This window comes from Mobula hypostoma, chromosome 12 (genome assembly GCF_963921235.1).
Source record: "Mobula hypostoma chromosome 12, sMobHyp1.1, whole genome shotgun sequence".
Taxonomy (NCBI): domain Eukaryota; kingdom Metazoa; phylum Chordata; class Chondrichthyes; order Myliobatiformes; family Myliobatidae; genus Mobula; species Mobula hypostoma.
This window is the reverse complement of record NC_086108.1, coordinates 55,975,420-55,994,288: the sequence shown is the minus strand read 5'-3', so window position 1 is coordinate 55,994,288 and position 18,869 is coordinate 55,975,420. Positions and strand designations below refer to the sequence as shown.

At 41.5% G+C, this 18,869-nt stretch overlaps 1 protein-coding gene across 1 annotated transcript in view; it reads right to left on the bottom strand.

The window, feature by feature from the left end:
• Positions 1-17,764, bottom strand: part of sgip1a (SH3GL interacting endocytic adaptor 1a) — a 265,636-nt gene extending 247,872 nt beyond the window's left edge. The window contains exon 1 of the mRNA XM_063064170.1: positions 17,564-17,764. The gene's annotated coding sequence lies outside the window, so the exon portion shown is untranslated. The remainder of the gene's footprint in view (positions 1-17,563) is intronic.
• Between the last annotated feature and the right edge of the window lie 1,105 nt (positions 17,765-18,869).

Here is an 18,869-nt window from a genome sequence, read left to right as displayed (position 1 = left end):
TACCCATTTTTAATGAGCAGAGCCTTACCCTTATTTGAATTCTGTCTGTTTACCCAAAATATATCAATACTCTTAAGTGAACTGTTCTGACCCTTGCATTTTTTAAAGTTAGTTATGAATAAATAACTAACCAAGACCATTAGGGTTAATCAATTAAATCAGTTTTATTTAAGTGGCCAAGCTCTGTCAGCAACGTCAATTATCAAAAATTGGTGAAGCTGCTTATATGGCATTACAAGTTCTATTAGATATGATAGAACCAACAGATCAGATCAAAGCTCTGCAGTTCTATTACGTCCAGTTGGCAGTGGTGGTGGACAAGTAAAAAGCAACACTTTCAGCCAGAAGCACCAAATGAATGATCCATCTTGCTTTTCTTCTGACAGCTCCACCATCTCAGGAGCCACTTTCAGTCGATTTGATGCATCCCACCTCAGTCAAGCAATGGTTGTGAGTGCTGAGCATAGCAAAATCTATGAGACCAGACAACATCCCTGATGTAGTGGTTAAAGTCCTGCTTTATAGAACTAGCCATGCCTCCAGTGAAGCTGCTAGCATTTGGTTACAACAGCAGGGGAGGCTTTGGTACGAAAGGATGAGTAAGTGACCCAGGAGCTTGGAGTAAGAGCAGGAACATTAAAAAGGAAAGTCTCATTGATTGGTTATTTGGGTGACGGGAACTTCACCCAATAGATGGAAGGTTAAGTTAAGCGGAGTGCCTTTTGCAATGTCATTTCTGAGATTTGGGAGTTGAGACCTTTGTTCAAGAGGTTTTGGTATGAACAGGTAAGATTTCTTTCTGCAGTTTATCCTCACTACTTGAGTCAATGTAAGCAGGCTGGCAGTTAGGACAGTGGAATGCTTCTCCTGCAAGATGTAGGAACTTAGAGAAATTCACAGTCTCCTTAATGCTTACATCCAAGGAAAGTACAGCTCTGGTTAAACTAGGTCAAGGAACTGGAGCCAGATTTGGATGTACTTGGGATGGGGAGACAGAGAACCTCGTGGTTAAGGTTTTTAATGAGGTAGTAAATGAGCTATAGGCTTTGGATAAATGGAAAAATAAGGGGAGTAGGCTGTCAGAATCAGATTTAATATCTCTGGCATATGTTGTGAAATTTATTAACTTTACAGCAGCAGTACAAAGTTCTGCAGTCAGAGCAGATTTCCCTTGTGGACATTCTCCTCACCGACCCAACTGGATCTGTTGTGGGATTGCTTTTTTTTGGGGCTAGCAGTAATAGTCAGGTCTCTGGCATTGTGACTGGCTCTGAGGCTCAGAGGAAAAGTGTGCAGTCAGATAGGACAATAGCAATGAGAAATTTAATCGTGAGAGAAATGGACAAGAGATTCTGTCCCTGAGGAAGAGAAACCAGGTTGGGGTAAGCAAGAGACAGGGAAAGCAATTCTTGGATAAGCTGTATCTAATTCAATACTAGAGGTTTAACAGGTAAGAAAGATGAACTCTGTGTGTATTGGCTCTGTGTACAGGGATGTTATAGCTACAACAGAAACATGGCTGAGAGAAAGGCAGGACAGGCAGCTTAATATTCCAGGATACAGATACTACAGGAATGACAGAGTTATAGATTAGCGAAGAGCAGATGTTGCCCTTTTGTTAAGGTGGGATGTAGCAGAAGTACTTAGAGTAGGAGATTGTCCAGTGAGGCCAGATAGGTAGAACTTAAAAACAAGGAGAGGGTCACTCTACTGTAGTTATATTAGAGATGGGAACATATAGGCAGTGGGAACATGAGGAGCAGATGTGTAGAGAGGTTGGTCAGTTGTAAGAATAATTTGATTGTATTAGTGGGAGATCTTAATCTCACTGATATTGACTGGGCCACCCATAGTGTTAAGGACTCGGATGGGGTGTAATTTGAATAATATGTCCAGGAAAGTTTCTTCAATCAACATATAGAAGGCCCTGTTCAGGAGGGCGCAATACTGGATCTTCCTTAGGAGATGAAATTATCTTAGGCAGATAACTGAATTGGCAGACAGGCAGTGAGCACATTGGCTCTCATGGTCATCAGGGCTTGACCAAGTGCATCCTTAGAATTTATGGGAGGCTAGAGAGAAAATTGCAGGGGTCCTCAGAGATAATTGATTCATCATTTGACACTGGTGAAGTTCCTGAAGACTGGAAGGTGGCTAATGTCATTCCGTTGTTTAAGAATAGCAAGGACAAACCTGAAACTACAGTTTGGTCAGGCAGACATTAGTAGCAGAGAAGTTTTTGGAGGGCTTTCTGAAGGACAGAATCTTACCAGCATTTGGATAGACTATCTGATTAGAAGGAGACAGCAACACTTTGTATGTAGAAAGTCATGCTTGATTAACATTCTAGAGCTGTTTGAAGTATCAAAGATGTAGATGAGGGTAGGGCAGTGGATGTAATCAGTTTGGACTTTAAGAAGGCATTCAGTGTCCTTTTTATTACTATTTATTATTTATGGTGCAACTGTAACGGAAACCAATTTCCCCCGGAATCAATAAAGTATGACTATGACTATGACATGATAGACTAGTCTGGAAGTTTTGTCCCACAGAAGCCAGGAAGAGTTAGTTTGATGAATTAAAAAAGTAGATTGAGTTAAGGAGCAGAGGGCAGTGGTTTAAGGTTATTTCTCTGAAAGGAGGCCAGTGGCTAGTGGTGTACCATGGGTGTCAGTTTTGTCACCCTTGCTACTCATTGTTTATGTAAATGATTTTAATATGAATCCATAGAACTTGATCAAGTTTGTGGATGACACAATATTAAGAGTTGATAGAGAAGGATGTTACCGTAGATTATAGAAGAATGTAGATCAGTTAGGGAAGTAGGCTGGTGAATGCCAAATGGATTTCAGTAGATAAGCGTGAGGTGATGCTTTTTGAAAAGGCAAACCAGCACAGGATGTGTACTATGAATGGTAGTGCACTAGGGAGTGTAATGGAACAGAGGGACCAAATAGGACAAGAACATAGTTTGTTGAAATTGGCATCATAGGTGGTGAAAAAGACACTTACCACACTGGCCTTCTGTTAGTGCACTGAATTTAGGAGTCTGGATATTATGTTGTAGTTCTAAATTATTGGTAAGACTACACTTGTAGTATTGTGTACAGTTTTGTTCACCCTGTTGTAGGAAAGTTGTAGTTAAACTGAAATGAGGGCAAAGTAGATTTGAGGGTTAATACCAGAATGGAGGACCTGAATTGAAGGGTGGTTGGCCAGGCTAGGTGTCTGTTCTTGGAATTGAGGAGAAAGAGGGGTGTCTTTGTAGAATCCTTAAAATTGAGAGGCATAATTCTTTATCAGTGTATGGATGACCAAATCTAGGGGGGAAGAGATTTAATGACTAACAGCCAGACTGGTTCTGTCTCAATTTTTAATTATTGTACACTAACATTCACATGCTACACATACTTCAAGAACATTCCTGCATTATACAGCAACAGATTTAAAAAAAATTCTTCTTCCTCAAATATGAAAGCTTCAATAATCAAGAAAGCTACTTCTGTTTTCACTTGCCTTTTGGAACTTTATTCCAATTCTAAAACATACAAGTTCATTGCTTCCACTCAGTCAGATGGAGTGTAGCACAGCAGTTGGTCAGTCTGTATCCAGTCTCATTGACGTAAACGTCACCACATTAGGAGCGCTGGATGCAATGCATAAAGCCAGAGGGTATGCATGCAAATTCACTGATAATTGCTGCACAAAATTTCCTTCTACTTCAAGGCCTTTTCATAAGTATTTTCAGTTACATCACCTGCTGCACTCCTCTAAAAGCATAGGACACATTATATAAAAAAATAGTTACATAGAAACATAGAAAAATAGGTGCAGGAGTAGGCCATTCGGCCCTTCGAGCCTGCACCGCCATTTATTATGATCATGGCTGATCATCCAACTCAGAACCCCGCCCCAGCCTTCCCTCCATACCCCCTGACCCCCATAGCCACAAGGGCCATATCTAACTCCCTCTTAAATATAGCCAATGAACTGGCCTCAACTGTTTCCTGTGGCAGAATTCCGTCTAGGCATGAACATCGATTTCTCCAGATTCCAGTAAATTTTTTTCCTTCCCTCTTCTCCCTTTCTTCATTTCCCACTCACACATCTTACCTTTTCTCCTCACCTGCCTATCACCTCCGAGTGATGACACCCCTCCTTCCCTTCCTCCCATAATCCACTCTCCTCTCCTATTAGATTCCTTCCCCAATCCTTCACCTTTTCTACATATCTCCCAGCTTTTTACTTCATTTCCCCCTCCCCACCCACCTGACTTCACCTATCACCTTCCAGCTTCTCCTCCTCCTTCTCCTCCCACCTTCTTACTCTGGCATCTTCCCCCTTCCTTTCCCGTCCAGATGAAAAGTCTTGGCCCAAAATGCATTCATTTTCATAGATGCTGCCTGACCTGCTGAGTTCGTCCAGCATTTTGTTCAAAGGAATCTCTCTTTCATTCTCGACTGCAGTATCCTGCTCACCAGAATGCATGGTACACTTCCTGTATGTTTTCAGTAGATGAGTTAATATTCATTATCAACCATCAAATTGATATAACTGTTTTTACATAATTTATTTAAATCTGTTTGTTACAAATAAAAACTTTACAATGTATTTATTGAGAAGTACTGACCTTTGAGCTGCACCACCCATTAATCCCCGATTTAATCCTAGCCTAATCATGGGCCAATTTACAATGACTACTTAACCTACCAACCGGTACGTCTTTGGACTGTGGGAGGAAACCAGATCACCCTGAGGAAACACATGCAGTCATGGGGGAGAATATGCAAACTCCTTACAGGCAGTGGAAATAAGAAAATATTGAAAAAGGCTAGAAAGCTGCATTATAGTCACAGTTGTACCCCACAGGCTCAGGCCCTTTAGCCAACATCACCCATGTTGAGTGTGTTGCTCTTCAGTACTGATCTATTCGCCTGTGTTAGGTCCACCTCCTTTTATGCCTTGCTTGTTTACATGACTGTCTAAAAGTCTCTTAAGTATAGTGCTTGCATTTCGTTCCACAAACCCCTATGGCAGCACATTCTATACAAGCAGGCAAAAGACAGGAAAGACAGGCCTGACTTCAGTGTTTGGTAAGATGTTAGAGTGCATTGTTAAGGATGAGGTTTTGGGGTACTTGGAGGCACATGATAAAATAGAAGGAATTCAGTATGTATCCTTCAGGGGAAATTTTGCCTGATAAATCTGTGAATTATTTGAGGAAATAACAGGGAGGAAAGACACAGGAGACTTGGTTGATATACAAACAAGAGAAAATCTGCAGATGCTGGAAATCCAAGCAACACACACAAAATGCTGGAGGAACTCGGCAGGCCAGGCAGCATCTATGGGAAACAGTACAGTTGATGTTTCAGGCTGAGACCCTTCAGCATTTTGTGTCCATCCATTGATATAGCTTACTTGGATTTTCAGAAGGCCCTCAACAAAGTGCTACATATGAGGCTGTAAACATGAGCCCATGGTATTACAGGAAAGATAATAACATGGATAGAAGATTGTATGACTGGAAAGAGGATAAGAGTGGGAATAAAGGGGACCTTTTCAGGTTGGCTGCTGATAAGTAGTTTTATGATTTTCAGAATGGTTTGAACTTTGAATTCTGGTAAGGAAAAGGTGGTGGTGTCAATTCTCTCACTCAATGTCAATAAGACCAAGGAACTGATTGTACAATTCAGGACAGAGAAATCAGAGGTCCATGAGTCAGTACTCAGAGAAGGATCAGAGACAGAGAGAAGTATTTAGAGCAGCTTTATGGCTAGTATCTAAGAAAGGATGTATACTCGCGTTGGAGAGAATGCAGAGGTGGTTTATGAGAATGATCCTAGGAATAAAAGGGTTAACATATGAGGAACATTTGACTGCCTAGATAGTGGACTTGGAGAGGATGATTCCAGAAGCCGCAGCCCCAGAATACAAAGATATTCCTTTAGAAAAGGGATGAGGAGAAGCGTGGTGAATCTGTGGAATTCACTGAGTACATTTAAAGACATTGGGTATATTTAAATTGGAGGTTGATGGGTTCTTGACTGGTAAGAGTGTCAATGGTTACAGAAAGGATGCAGTAGAATGGGGGTGAAAGGCAAAATAAATCAGCCATGATGGAATGACAGAGCAGACTTGATGTGCCAAATGGCTAAATTCTGCTCCTATGTCTTGTAATAAACCAATTTAATTTTATAATCTATAGACTAGGGTGTTATTAAAGCTGTTAAATCTTATATACCAAGCTTCACATACAATTGATCAAAGAGGAATGGAAAATCTGGCATAGTTTTGGAAGCAATGTAACATTTCAGATTGCATCAATATTATCCAGTCAGTCATTTAGTGTTTAATACCTGTTAGCAGGGACTCTTGATTCCAGATTGTAGCTGACTTCAGAAACTCCCCTAACTTCAAAAATGATGTCATTGACATGGCGAAGCTTCCCATATGGCAGGGAGGTGGGGAATCTGAATATATTAAGATTGGGAAGGTGGTCAATTCACACCAACTGGAACCAATAAGGAAGAGGATGAGACTAAGCTTGTTAAGCCATTGTTTATTGAGGTTCCTGTATAAAACAACGATTTGAGTGTACTCAACACCTCCCTTTGTGACTGGATTCTAACTTCCTGACCAACAGATCACAATCAGTCTAAACAGGCAGTAACACCTCAGCCATTATTATTCTCTACACTGGTGCCCCACTAAACTGCATCCCCATTCGCTGTACATTCACATCTGCATGGCCAGTTCTGGCTTTAACTTCATCTACAAGTATGCAGATAACACTACAGTAAAGCACCAATTCATAAACAATGATTGAGTTAGAATTCAGCAAGGAGATAAAAAGCCTAGTGACATGGTGCCATAACAACAAGGTTTCCCTCATTGTCAGCAAAACAATGGAGCTGGTCATTGGCTTCAGAAAGCCGGAAGAGCACATGCTCCTGTTTACATCAATAGTGTTAGGAGCTTCAGGTTTCTAGGAGTGAACATCTCCAATAGCCTGTCATGGACACCACAGTCAAGAAAGTGCAGCAGTACCTCTATATTCCTCAGGAAGCTAAAGCTGACATGTCCCCTTTTTCCCTCACCAGTTTTTATTGGTACACTTTGTGGTTGTATCACAGCTTGGTGTGTCAACTGCTTTGCCTAGACAGTGAGAAACTACAGAGAGATATGGACACAGCTGGGTAAACCAAAGAAACCAACTGCTCTCCAGGGACTCTGTCTCTACATCTCACTGCCTCAGTAAAACAGCCAGGATAATCAAAGATGTCGGACAATCTCTCTTCTCTCCTCCTCCATTAGGCAGAAATAAAATCCTGAAAGTATGGACCACCAGGCTAACAGAGATTTTCTATCCCACTGCAGTAAGACTATTGAAAAATATCTTAGTATGATAAAATCAACTCTTGGCTCACGATCTACCTCATTATGGCTTTGTAGCTTATTAATACAGAATAGCAATGGTGAAAGAAGCTTTCCAGAAAATGAAGACCATATTAACAAACAGAAAGATGAGCACGTACACCAAAAACAGAATACTGCAGTGTTATGTTTATTCTATCCTATAGTGGATGCTGGACCATTTCTCCAGCAATGGAAAAGAGACTAGAAGCAGCTGAATTATGGTTCTACAGGAGAATGTTAAAAATATCATGGACCACACACACATCAAATGAAGAAGTTCTCAGAACAGCCCAAGCAGTTTGATCACTCATACCAACAATAAGAGGAAGACAAATCAGATTCCTAGGACATAACATGTGGAAAGATGAACTAGAAAAACTCATACTCTCTGGGAAGATCGAGGGGAGCAAACCTAGAGGAAGACCTCGGCTTATGTACATCAAAAGCTTAGCCAGGTGGTTACACATCGAGGAAATGGAAGTCATCCAAAGAACGAGGGATAGGTCTACATGGAAGACCATGGTCACCAATGTCCGCATTGGATATGGTACCTAGACAGACAGACAGACCTTATTGTTTAACCACACTGCATTCTGTAACAGTAACACTTAAATCTGCACTGTTATTGTTTTACCTTGCAGTTCTTCATTGCACTGTTGCAATGGATGATATGGAAGACAGGTTTTTCTAGCCTACCTTAGTACATATGACAACAATAAACCAACTTACTAATGCATATGGAGCCCAAACAATTGTCAATATCATCTTCAAAACCTGTGAACATTGTAATCTTGATCTAGTTTCATATCTTTATCAAGAGTTTATAATTCACGATTTACTGTAGTTGAGCTACAGCAAGCAGGAACATTCTCAGGCACCACATAAATGAAATTCTTCATATTACCATCATACAAACACAAAAAAAAATCTGGCATGGACCTGCTTTGTAAAGTCGTGCCTTTGAATTCATCAACAAGCTACAGTAGTCATGCTTTAAGACCATGTGAGGGACCTATTCTGTGACAGATGCATCATTTACTCCTCCCACTCATACGGCTTCAATCTGCCTTTCCATCTGGAGCTGAGCACTTGATGCCTTCTGGACTATGACTGTCGGCAGCCTCAGAGAATTGGATATTGAATTTGTGGGGAAGTGTAGTAGTGACTAGGATTTGCTAGATAAATCTTAATTGTCTAGGCTTCATTGTGAGTAAAAATAAAGATGCAAAATTTTTATAAAGTTTTACTTATGAAAACTAGATATATCAGCAAAACTGCAGTAAATAAATACCAGAAAATACCATTATTTCATCAAATTTCTCGTTTAATGAGAAAGAAATAAGGCAAAAAGTCACTCTTGCAAGTGCAGCAGAATAAAAACCAACCACCACCAATCACTGCGTGAATTCATGTAATGGCATGATCACAACAAACCTGGTATGTCACACAAAATGCTGGAGTGATTGCTTTCCTTTACTGTTCAATGGCAAAATAAATTACATGAATACTGTATGTAAATAACAAAAAAATTAGAATCTCTTTGTTATCAATGCTTTGTTTCAACTGTTGTGTGAATTTTCCCCTCTTCACTCTGATGTTAAAAATACCAATTCAATTGGCCATTTAACATGACTCTCTAAAGTAACATACTGACTATCAACAGAAGATAAAAAAAACTTGTGCTACTAATGAGGGATGGAATACTATTATAAATGGTCATGTGCTTTTGAGAGATTTGTGACTGAGAATGAGAGAAAGCAGAAAAATCCAGAAATTCATTATGTAATATCCAGGAAACTGCTTCCTGAGATGACAGATTAAGAAACAGGATATAATAGGGGCAAGTAAATACGACCTCCCAAATCATATCAGCATTCCAGATGTACTCGCAGGATCGGAGGTGGAGCGGGTCAGAGCTTTAAATTCTGAGGACCTGTCCTGGGCCCAGCACACAAGTCCAATTACAAAGGAAACATGGCAGTGCCTTTACTTCCTTAGGAGTTTGCAAAGATTTGGCATGACATCTAACACTCTGACAAACTTCTATAGATGTGTAGTGAAGAGTATATTGACTGGCTGCATCACAGCCTGGTATGGAAGCACTTACGCCCTTGAATGGAAAATCCTATAAAAAGTAGTGGATGCAGATCAGTCCATCATGGGTAAAGCCCTCCCCACCACTGAGCGCATCTGCACAAGACATTGTCACAAGAAAGCAACATCCATCATCAGGGACCCCCACCATCCAGGACATGCTCTCTTCTCGCTCCTGCCATCAGGAAGAAGGCACAGGAGTCTCAGTACCCACACCACCAGGTTCAGGAACAGGTATTACCCCTCCATCATCAGGTTCTTGAGCCAAAGGAGATAACTTCACCAAACTTCACTTCATCAACGAAATGTCCCCACAACCTGTGGACTCACTTTCAAGGACTCTTCATCGCATGTTCTCAATATTTATTTCTTATTTATTATTATTATTTCTTTCCTTTTGGATTTGCACAGTTTTGCACAGTGGCTGAATGCCCAAGTTGGTGTGGTCTTTCATTGATTCTATTATAGTTATTATTCTATTCTGGATTTACTGAGTATGCCCACAAAAAATGAATCTCAGGGCAGTATATGATGACGTATAAGTACCTTGATAGTAAATTTACTTTGAACTTTCTTGTAGCAGCACTCTGCACACTCGATGCTGTGATGGACTGGACTGTATGCTCCACTTTCTGTAGCCATTTCCTTTCCTGGGCATTGGCATTTCCATACCAGGCCATGATAGAACCAGCTAGAATACTCTCCACTGTCCATCTATAGAAGTTGGTCAAAGTTTTTGGCGATGTGCCAAATCTACATAAACTTCCAAGAAAGTAGAGGTGCTGTTATGCCTTCTTTGTGATGACACTGTGCTGGTCGCAGGAAAGGTCGTCTGATTATATTGACGTTGAGGAATTTAGAGCTACTGATCTTCTCCATCTCTGTTCCTCTAATTCCTCCATTGTCTCAAGTTCTCTCATTCCTCTTAAACTCAAGAGATTCTGCAGCTGCTGGAAATCCAGATAAAACACATAAAATGCTGAAGAGACTCAGCAGGTCAGGCAGCATCTATGTAAATAAATAAACACAACATTTTGGGCTGAGACCCTTCATCAGGACTGGAAAGGAAGGGAGAAGAAGCCAGAATAAGAAGGCGAGGGAGGGCTGGAGTTCAAGCTAGAAGGTGATAGGTGAAACCAGGTAGGTGGGGGATGGGGGATGAAGTGAGAAGCTGGGAGATAAGTGGAAGAGGTAAAGGGCTGGAAAAGAAGGAATGTGATAGGAGAGAAGAATGGATCATGAGAGAAAGAGAAGGGGCATTGGCATCAGAGGGACATGATCGACTGGTGAGAAGAAATAAGAAGGGGGCCAGAGTGGGGAATTGAAGAAGAATGAAGGGGGGGGGGAATGTTATTGGAAGCTGGAGAAATCGAGGTTCATGTCATCAGGTTGGAGGCTACCCTAATGGAATGTAAGGTGTTTGTCTCCTCCTTTTGTAAAGGGGAGAAGTGCTAACTTGTTCCCTGAGGATGGGTATGTCCTTGCCATCATCCATCAAAGCTGAACAACTTCTTTTTTTTGGGTCCAAAGCTTCCAGTGGAGCACAGGCCTTCGACAGCCTACGGTTTCCATTATCCTCTGTCTGAGCCAGTTTCTGAGGGTGGACCAGAGTGTCCCCATTGTCTAATTTCAGCCTTAATGTCTCTCCTGCATGTGTTCTTTTGTCATCCCTTTTTCCCCTTTCCTTGGTGATTCCATTTGAATTCCTGCCTAGTGAAGTTGGTTGACTTCTTCTAGGCATTGACAATCCACCTCCATTTCAGTTTGCATATTTATATCTCTGTGGATTCCTTGTTGGTGCTTTTCACAGTGTCTGGTTGGTTACTTTGTCAGTCCTCTGATGTTTAGGATCCTTCTCAGGCACTGATTGATGAAAGCCTACAGTTTTTGTCGTGTCTTCTTTGTTGTTTTCTAGGTTTCAGAGCCGTACAGGAGCACTGTTTAAAATTTGGAGATTCTGATTTTGGTTTTTCTTGATATGGCTCTGGATGCCCAGACTTCTTTCAAGATGTTGAATATTAGTCTGCCCTTGTTGATCCTGGATTTTACATCCTTATCCGCATATACTCACAATGCTTCCAAGATAGACAAAGGAAGTCACTTCTTCCAGGGTGGTATCTCTCATCACTATGGGTTTATTGCTGGTGCAGTTTACCTTCATCACTTTCATTTTATCTACCTTTGGTCTTAGACCCAGCATTGTAGAGTTAGCAGTTGTTGGTTAAACTAGACAGTAGGGTGATGTCATCTGCAAACCTTAGGTCATTAATTTGCTGCCACATAGGCCACTGGATTCAATTTCATTTTTCACCTGTCCATTTTATAATCCAATCTATTGCCAACAGGAACAGGAAAGGAGCCATCAAACATCCCGGCTTCACCCCAGTGTTGATGTTGAAGCTTTCTGACAGTTTTCCCACATGTATGACTTTGTAGGACATGTTGTTGTAGGAGTCCTGATGATATTGATAAATTTCTGCACTATTCCATAACGTTTCATAAGTTTCCATAAGGTGTTTCTGTCTAAGCTATCGAAGGCTTTCTTGTTGACAATGAAGTTGACGTAGGGTGAAGTATTCCATTCGATTGACTATTCCATGGTTATTCTTAAGGTAACTATCAGGTCTGTGCTGGAGAAATCGTTCTTAAAGCCTGTTGTGCCAACAATTTGTTGAAAGTGCTGCAGAATAATTCTGTTTAGCACCTTTCCAACTACAAACATTAAGGATATACCTCTGTAGTTTTTACAGTCTCATAGGTTACCTTTCTTTGGAAGCCTGAATTTATGACTTTCTTTTCACTCTTGTGGCATCTCTTCTTTGTCCCAGATCTTGTGGAACAAAGTGCATTGGATATCTTCCAGAAGTGTAGAGTCTGCCTTCAACGCCTCTGGTAGAATCCTGTCTGGCCAAGTGCTTTTCTTGACCTTAGCCTCTTGATTGCCTGCTTGATTTCCTTCTTTGATAACTTGGCATAGTTGACATCGAAGTCTGATTGTGCTTCTGGAATTAAAGGAGATTTTGGAGGAGGTGGTCTGCTCAGAATCTCTTTGAAGTAATGCTTGTCTTCTTTAGTTAGGACATTTCCATCTTTATCCTTCACTTGGATGTTGATCTGGTTGAATTTGCAAGCTAGTTTCTTGGTAGTATTGTGTAGTTCTTTCATATCCCCATTTGCTGAGGCTTCTTCTGCTTGGGACACTCTCTCCTGTCCCTCTTGATGTTTCTCCTCTCTTCCTTGTGCACTCTGTCATATTCCCTCTGTGCCTCTGTTTTTAGTGTTCTCCTCTTGTTGATTGTTTCCATCGTTCCTGGTGTAATCCACTACTTATGCTCAAATATCCTTTTACCCAGCACTTCCTCACAAGCTTCTTTTATTGCCTCTTTGACGGCAATCCATTCGTCTTTGATATCAAGGTCCTCAAGCGCCTGGAACCTGTTGGAAAGTGTGAAGGCAAATCTCTGAGCTGTTTCTTTGTCTTTCAGGTAGTTCACATTGTACTCAGTCTCTGATTGGGTAGTGCGTAGTTTCTTTTTAGCTTCATCTGTTCTTTGGTGATCAGAAGATGGTGGTCTGACCCTGGATCTACACCACGTTTCACTCTGACATTATGGAGAGATCTTCAAAACTTCTTTGAGATACAGGCGTGGTTGATCTGGTTCTCTGTGACCTTGTTTGGTGACATCCATGTTAGCTTGTGTATTTGCTTGTGTGGGAAAAACTTCCTCCAATAACTAGCTGGAAGATAGCACAGGTTTCAGCAGATCATTCCCCATTTTCATTCGTTTCTCCAAGACCATGTTTCCCATTACCTGTTCATATCCTGCATTATCCCTGCCTATTTTGGCATTAAATCTCCCATGCCGATGGTCAGGTCTTTTTCCTTCCCTCTGCCGATGACTCCACTGAGTGTGTTGTAGAACTCATCTTTGTCTCCTTCATTGGCATCGTTTGTTGGTGGGTAACATTGGATAACTTGAGCTGTTATCTTCTGCTGCTTGGTTTTAAAGCCAGCAGTGATAATTCTGGAACTGGTGGCTTCCCATGCAGCCATGGCTCTACGTGCTTCTGGTGTCATCATGAAGGTTACACCCTTTGTTTGTGGTGCATCATTGCTTTGATGGCCGAGTAGATGATACGTACTCTCACTGTCAGTCGGGTCTCTCCAGATGACGTCCATCTTGTCTTACTCAGCCCAAGAGTTAACTGTTTGTAACTTTTCATCTCACTTGCTATGATGGTGTATCTTCCTGCCTGGTACATGGTTCTCACATTGAAAAGTTCAAAGTTCAAAGTAAAATTTATTATCAGAGTACATATATGTCACCATATACAACCCTGAGTAACTGTAAACAGGATCAATGAACAACAAACTGTGCATATGCAAATATTAATAAATAACAAGATAAAGAGTCCTTAAAGTGAGACCATTGGTTGGAGTAACACCATAAATAGAATGAACGAAATTATCCTCCTTTGTTCAAGAGTCTGATGGTTGAGCAGTATTAACTGTTCTTGAATTTGGTGATGCGAGTCCTGAGGCACTTTGCTATGGTAACATTCCATGTAGATGTGCTCAATGGTTGGGAGGACGCTACCTGTGAGGTACTGGGACAAATCCACTACTTTTTGTAGGATTTTCCATTCAGAAACATTGGTGTTCCCATACCAGGCCATAAGGCAGCCAATTCAATACGTTTCCCACCACACTTCTATAGAAGTTTGTCAAGGTCTTTGACGACAAGCCAAATCACCACAGACTCCTAAGGAAGTAGAGGCGTTGTCATATTTTCTTTGCAATTTCATATATATGATGTGTCCAGGACAGGCCATCTGAGATAGTGACACCCAGGAACTTAAAGTTACTAACCCTCTCCACCTCTGAGTACTGGTTCATGGACCTCTGGATTCCCTCGCCTGAAGTCTGCAATACTTTCCTAGGCCTTGCTGACATTGAGTGAAAGGTAATTGTTATTACAACACTTAGCCAAGTTTTCAATTTCCTTCCCATATGCTGATTCATCACCATCTTTGATACAACCCACAACAGTGGTATCATCAGCGAACTTGTACATGGTGTTGGCCACAGAGACTTAGGTGTAAAGTGAGTAGAGCAGAGAGCTAAGCACACATCCCTGTTGTGCTCCTGTGCTGATTGAGATTGTGGATGAGATGTCTTTGCCAATCCAGACTGGCTAGGGTCTGCAAGTGAGGAAATCTGAGATCCAATTGCACAAAGGTGCATTGAGGCTCAGGTCTAGAAGCTTACTGATTAGTTTTGAGGGGTTGATGGTATTAAATGCTGAGCTGTAATCAATAAAGAGCATCCTAATGAATTCATCTTTCCTGTCCAGATGTTCCAGGATTGTGTGAAGAGCCAACGAGATGTCATTTGCTGTGGAACTTTGGCTTTGGTAGACAAATTGGAGCGGATCCAAGTAACCACTCTTACAGGAGCTGATATGTTTCAACACCAGCCTCTCAAAACACTTCATCACTGTGGGTGTAAATGCCACTGGGTGATGTCATAGAAGTAGGTTACCACATTCTTCTTGGGCACTGGTATGATTGAAGCCTGCCTGAAGAAGGTGGGTATCATGCACTTCCAAAGTGAGAGGTTTAAGATATCCGTGAACACATAGCCAGTTGGTCACCACAGGTCTTCTGTATTTGGCCAGGTACTCCATCCAGACTGGATGCTTTCCTTAGATTCACTCTATTGAAGATGACCTGCACATCATCTTCAGATGCTGAGACCAAAGGATCATTGAGACATGGGGGTGCATGATGGTTTCTCCCTGTTCTGGTGGTCAAAGCCAGCATAGATAGCATTGAGTTCATCTGCAAGCAAAAGCCTGCTGTCCTCCATGTCTCTAGATTTAACTTTGTAGGAGGTGATTTCATTCAAACCCTGCCACAGCTGTTGGGCATCCCTTGTTGATTCCAGTCTAGTCCAGAATCTCCACTTTGTTCATGAGATGGCTTTCCAGAGATCATTACTGCACCTCGTAGCATTCTTGATCTCTAGATCTGAAAGCCTCTCATCTGGGTCTCAGCAAATTCCAGTTTCATGTTTCATCAGGGCTTCTGATTGGGGTAAACCCTGAATGATTTTGTGGGGACACACTCATCTGCAGCTGCTTTAACAAAGTCTGTTACAATTCTGGTGTAGTCATTCAGATCCTCAGATGAGTGCTGGAACAGGACCCAGTCCACTCACTCAAGGCAATCCTGTAACCTTTTCTGTGTCTCCTGTGACCATCTCTTAGTTGTCTTGATCTCTGGAGCCTTGCTTTTTAGGCTTTGTCTGTATGTAGGTAGTAGGAGTACTTGCCAAAACGTGGTCTTGGAAAGGAACAATAGGCAATCCTTATCATAGTGTAGCAGTAGTCTCGTCTGTTAGGACCTGGTGCAACAGGTTATGTGTTGGTGATAATTGGGCAGGGTTTTCTTCAAACAGGCCTGGTTAAAGTCACCAACTATAATTTGAAGTATATCAAGATGGACTATTTCTTGCCTGCAGACAACATTGTGGAGATTTGCGAGTGCTTGTTTATAATTGGCCACTGGTGGTATATAAACTGAGGTCGGGATACAGATAACAACTCCCGAGGAAAATGTAATGGTCTACATTTGATCGGTAGATGTTCTCAGTCAGGGGAACAAGAAATTGACAAAACCCTCACATCTGAACACCAATTGACTGAAAAGAACACACTGCCACCTTTTTCCTTACCAGAGTTCGCGGTTCGATCCATTCTGAAAATTGTATAACCTTCTGGTCGGATTGCTGCATCCGATGTGTTCACTGATACCCAAGTCTCGGTGCAACAAACAATTGAGATCTGCCTCATCTGCTCTGAGGCAGCAGCGTTGCCCCGATACCCAAGGTAGATATGGACTTTGATGAGAAAAGAGATGGCAGCTGCGCAGGATTCTGATGACTTTCCCTGTGCTGCATCATCCGCTCACTCAGTGATGAGCCTCTTCTCACAAAGTCGAAGCTATTGTTGGAGTTCATCAATGTTTCTGTCATCTATTGTATCCACTGTACAGGGGATTGGCCTTAGCAGCTCCACCAGAGCCCTGTTGGCCAGCCTTACCTGCTGACACTTCTCATGCTGGGAACCTTGGGTTAGACCATTCCCGAGGATATTTTATCATTCCTTTTAACATAATATTCTAACTATACGTCAAAGTGAAACTACCCCATCCATTCCTAACACAAACACACTTCACTTGTTTCCAAATCGAGAATTGTTACCCCTTTGCTCTGCAAACCTGTCTGGAAAATAATTGGGCCTCCACACTATTGGCAGGAAAAAATGTACCTCACAGGGAAAGAGCATCCGTTTTTCAGTTCATCCAGAATCAATTCAGGAATCAGACTGCTCTCTGATCTAAACACCTACTTCTGTACCAGACATGGCTAGAGAAGAAAAATCTATCTTGGGTGCTGGCCGAGTGAAGCACTCATGTTCCTCTGAGAGCAATGAGTGTCCTCAACCTGGCTCTGAACCATTTGCCAACCACCTGTTGTACACTGGCTCATCTGCACAGTGCTCTTAAAATGAACGTCACGTCAATAAACTATCAAAGCTTTAATGGTCGAGTCTTCAAAAAATTCCCTTGTGCAAAATGCAATAGAATTTCTGGGCTTGCCTTCTAGGTGGCTGAGCTGGCAAAGTCCATGTAGGGTTTGTTACCGTGCTCTGTGAAGGCTTTCATGACAATTATTGGACCTGAAGATAATTTTGTGGTTTGAGCTAATCTAAAGCCTTTGACAATTTTGTCTCAGTATGAAAGAAAGTTGTGATCTCAATTCATCAATGAGTTTAAAATACCTAAGTGCTTAATAAAATGTATTTTCCAATCTCATCATTACGTGTTATGCAGTGTGGGTGGTGACAAAACTAGCTCATCTATTTTATCTCATAAAAGCATTTAATAATAATATAGGAAACCTAAATACTCTTTATAATTATTTAGGCACAGGTTAAACATTCTGCCACACAGTTTCCAGAGAAATTAAAATCAATAAAAATGTTACCATCCACAGCAGACCCCTGTGCCACCGTACAGCAGGCAAAATTCAGCAGCCGTCAATCTAATGCAAAGCAGGTGAGCATCGCTTTTTCTGTCAACTGAGGATTATCACAATGCTTCTCTGGTGTTGGAGGTTGTTGCTCTCCTCAGTGCACAACTAAAAGATTAGAATCAGCATCTTTTGCAGCACCACAGTCAGAGTTGCTTTCTGTTCTTCAATTTCTGGATAACTGTGGTGTTTGAATCCTTCATGGCCATCCTTGATTCACAGGCAGGGAGTTGAATTCCTCTCTCTTGCTAACAAAGGCAGATCACTCCAGAATTTTCTCTCTGTAATGCAAAAACAAACCCCCAACTAACAAGCTGCGCTGGACAACCTCCCTCTGGTGACAGTAAAAGTGCATTTCAATTGCTTTGCAGTCCAATGTACATCACATTAAAACTGCCCCTCCATTTCTAGTATAATACACTGTCAAATGAATAGATTTATTTTTATGTTAGCTCCAAGGAAATTTGTCTCCTTTGTGTCACCCACAAGGAAAAGTGCCTGCGGTGAAGCTGAATTAATGCTCTTTACTTCCCTTATTTTCTCATAACCTAACTCGCTCTCACTTAGTCTGCAAACACAAAGATCATTTTCTTTATCGTGTCACCTACTCAATATATTGGCACTGTGAAATTGCACAAGTTTCAATTTAGCTTTCCTAAAACTGATTCAAAACACATTACTGTAGACTCACAGGGATTCTCATCTGGAAGAGATATTGTGCCATCTAGTTCCATCCCAATGTAAAACCACTCTAAGCAGCAAGAACTTCCAAGTTAGATGGTGTAGCCGAAAAACACACTATAACTCACTAAGAACCATATCACATGAAAAGACATTCTTTATTTGAAGAATGAATAGCTATTCAAGACATGGTAGTAAGAAGCAGTTTGAGAATATCGGGCAAGCATTCAGTCCATGATGACAGACGAGAGGATCTAATTTATCTCAACTGCTGGTTTTATTGTGACAAGCACAATAGCACTCAGAACACCATCACTAGGTGAGAACTCACTCAGTCATGTACAGATAGAGAAGTGATTATTACACACGCCAGTTTCGTGAGGGTGACCCACAAACACACAAGCGAACAGCTGTATAACCCAAGCTAAAATGTAAAAATAAATTAACTTGTACAATTCACCATAATTCCCTAGACACATTTGAAAACAAGAACAATAAGTAGCGCTGGTCACCAGGAATGCTGGGGTCAGCTGTTGACCACACCCCAGGAGCGCTACACTTCCCCACCGGATGGCTCAGC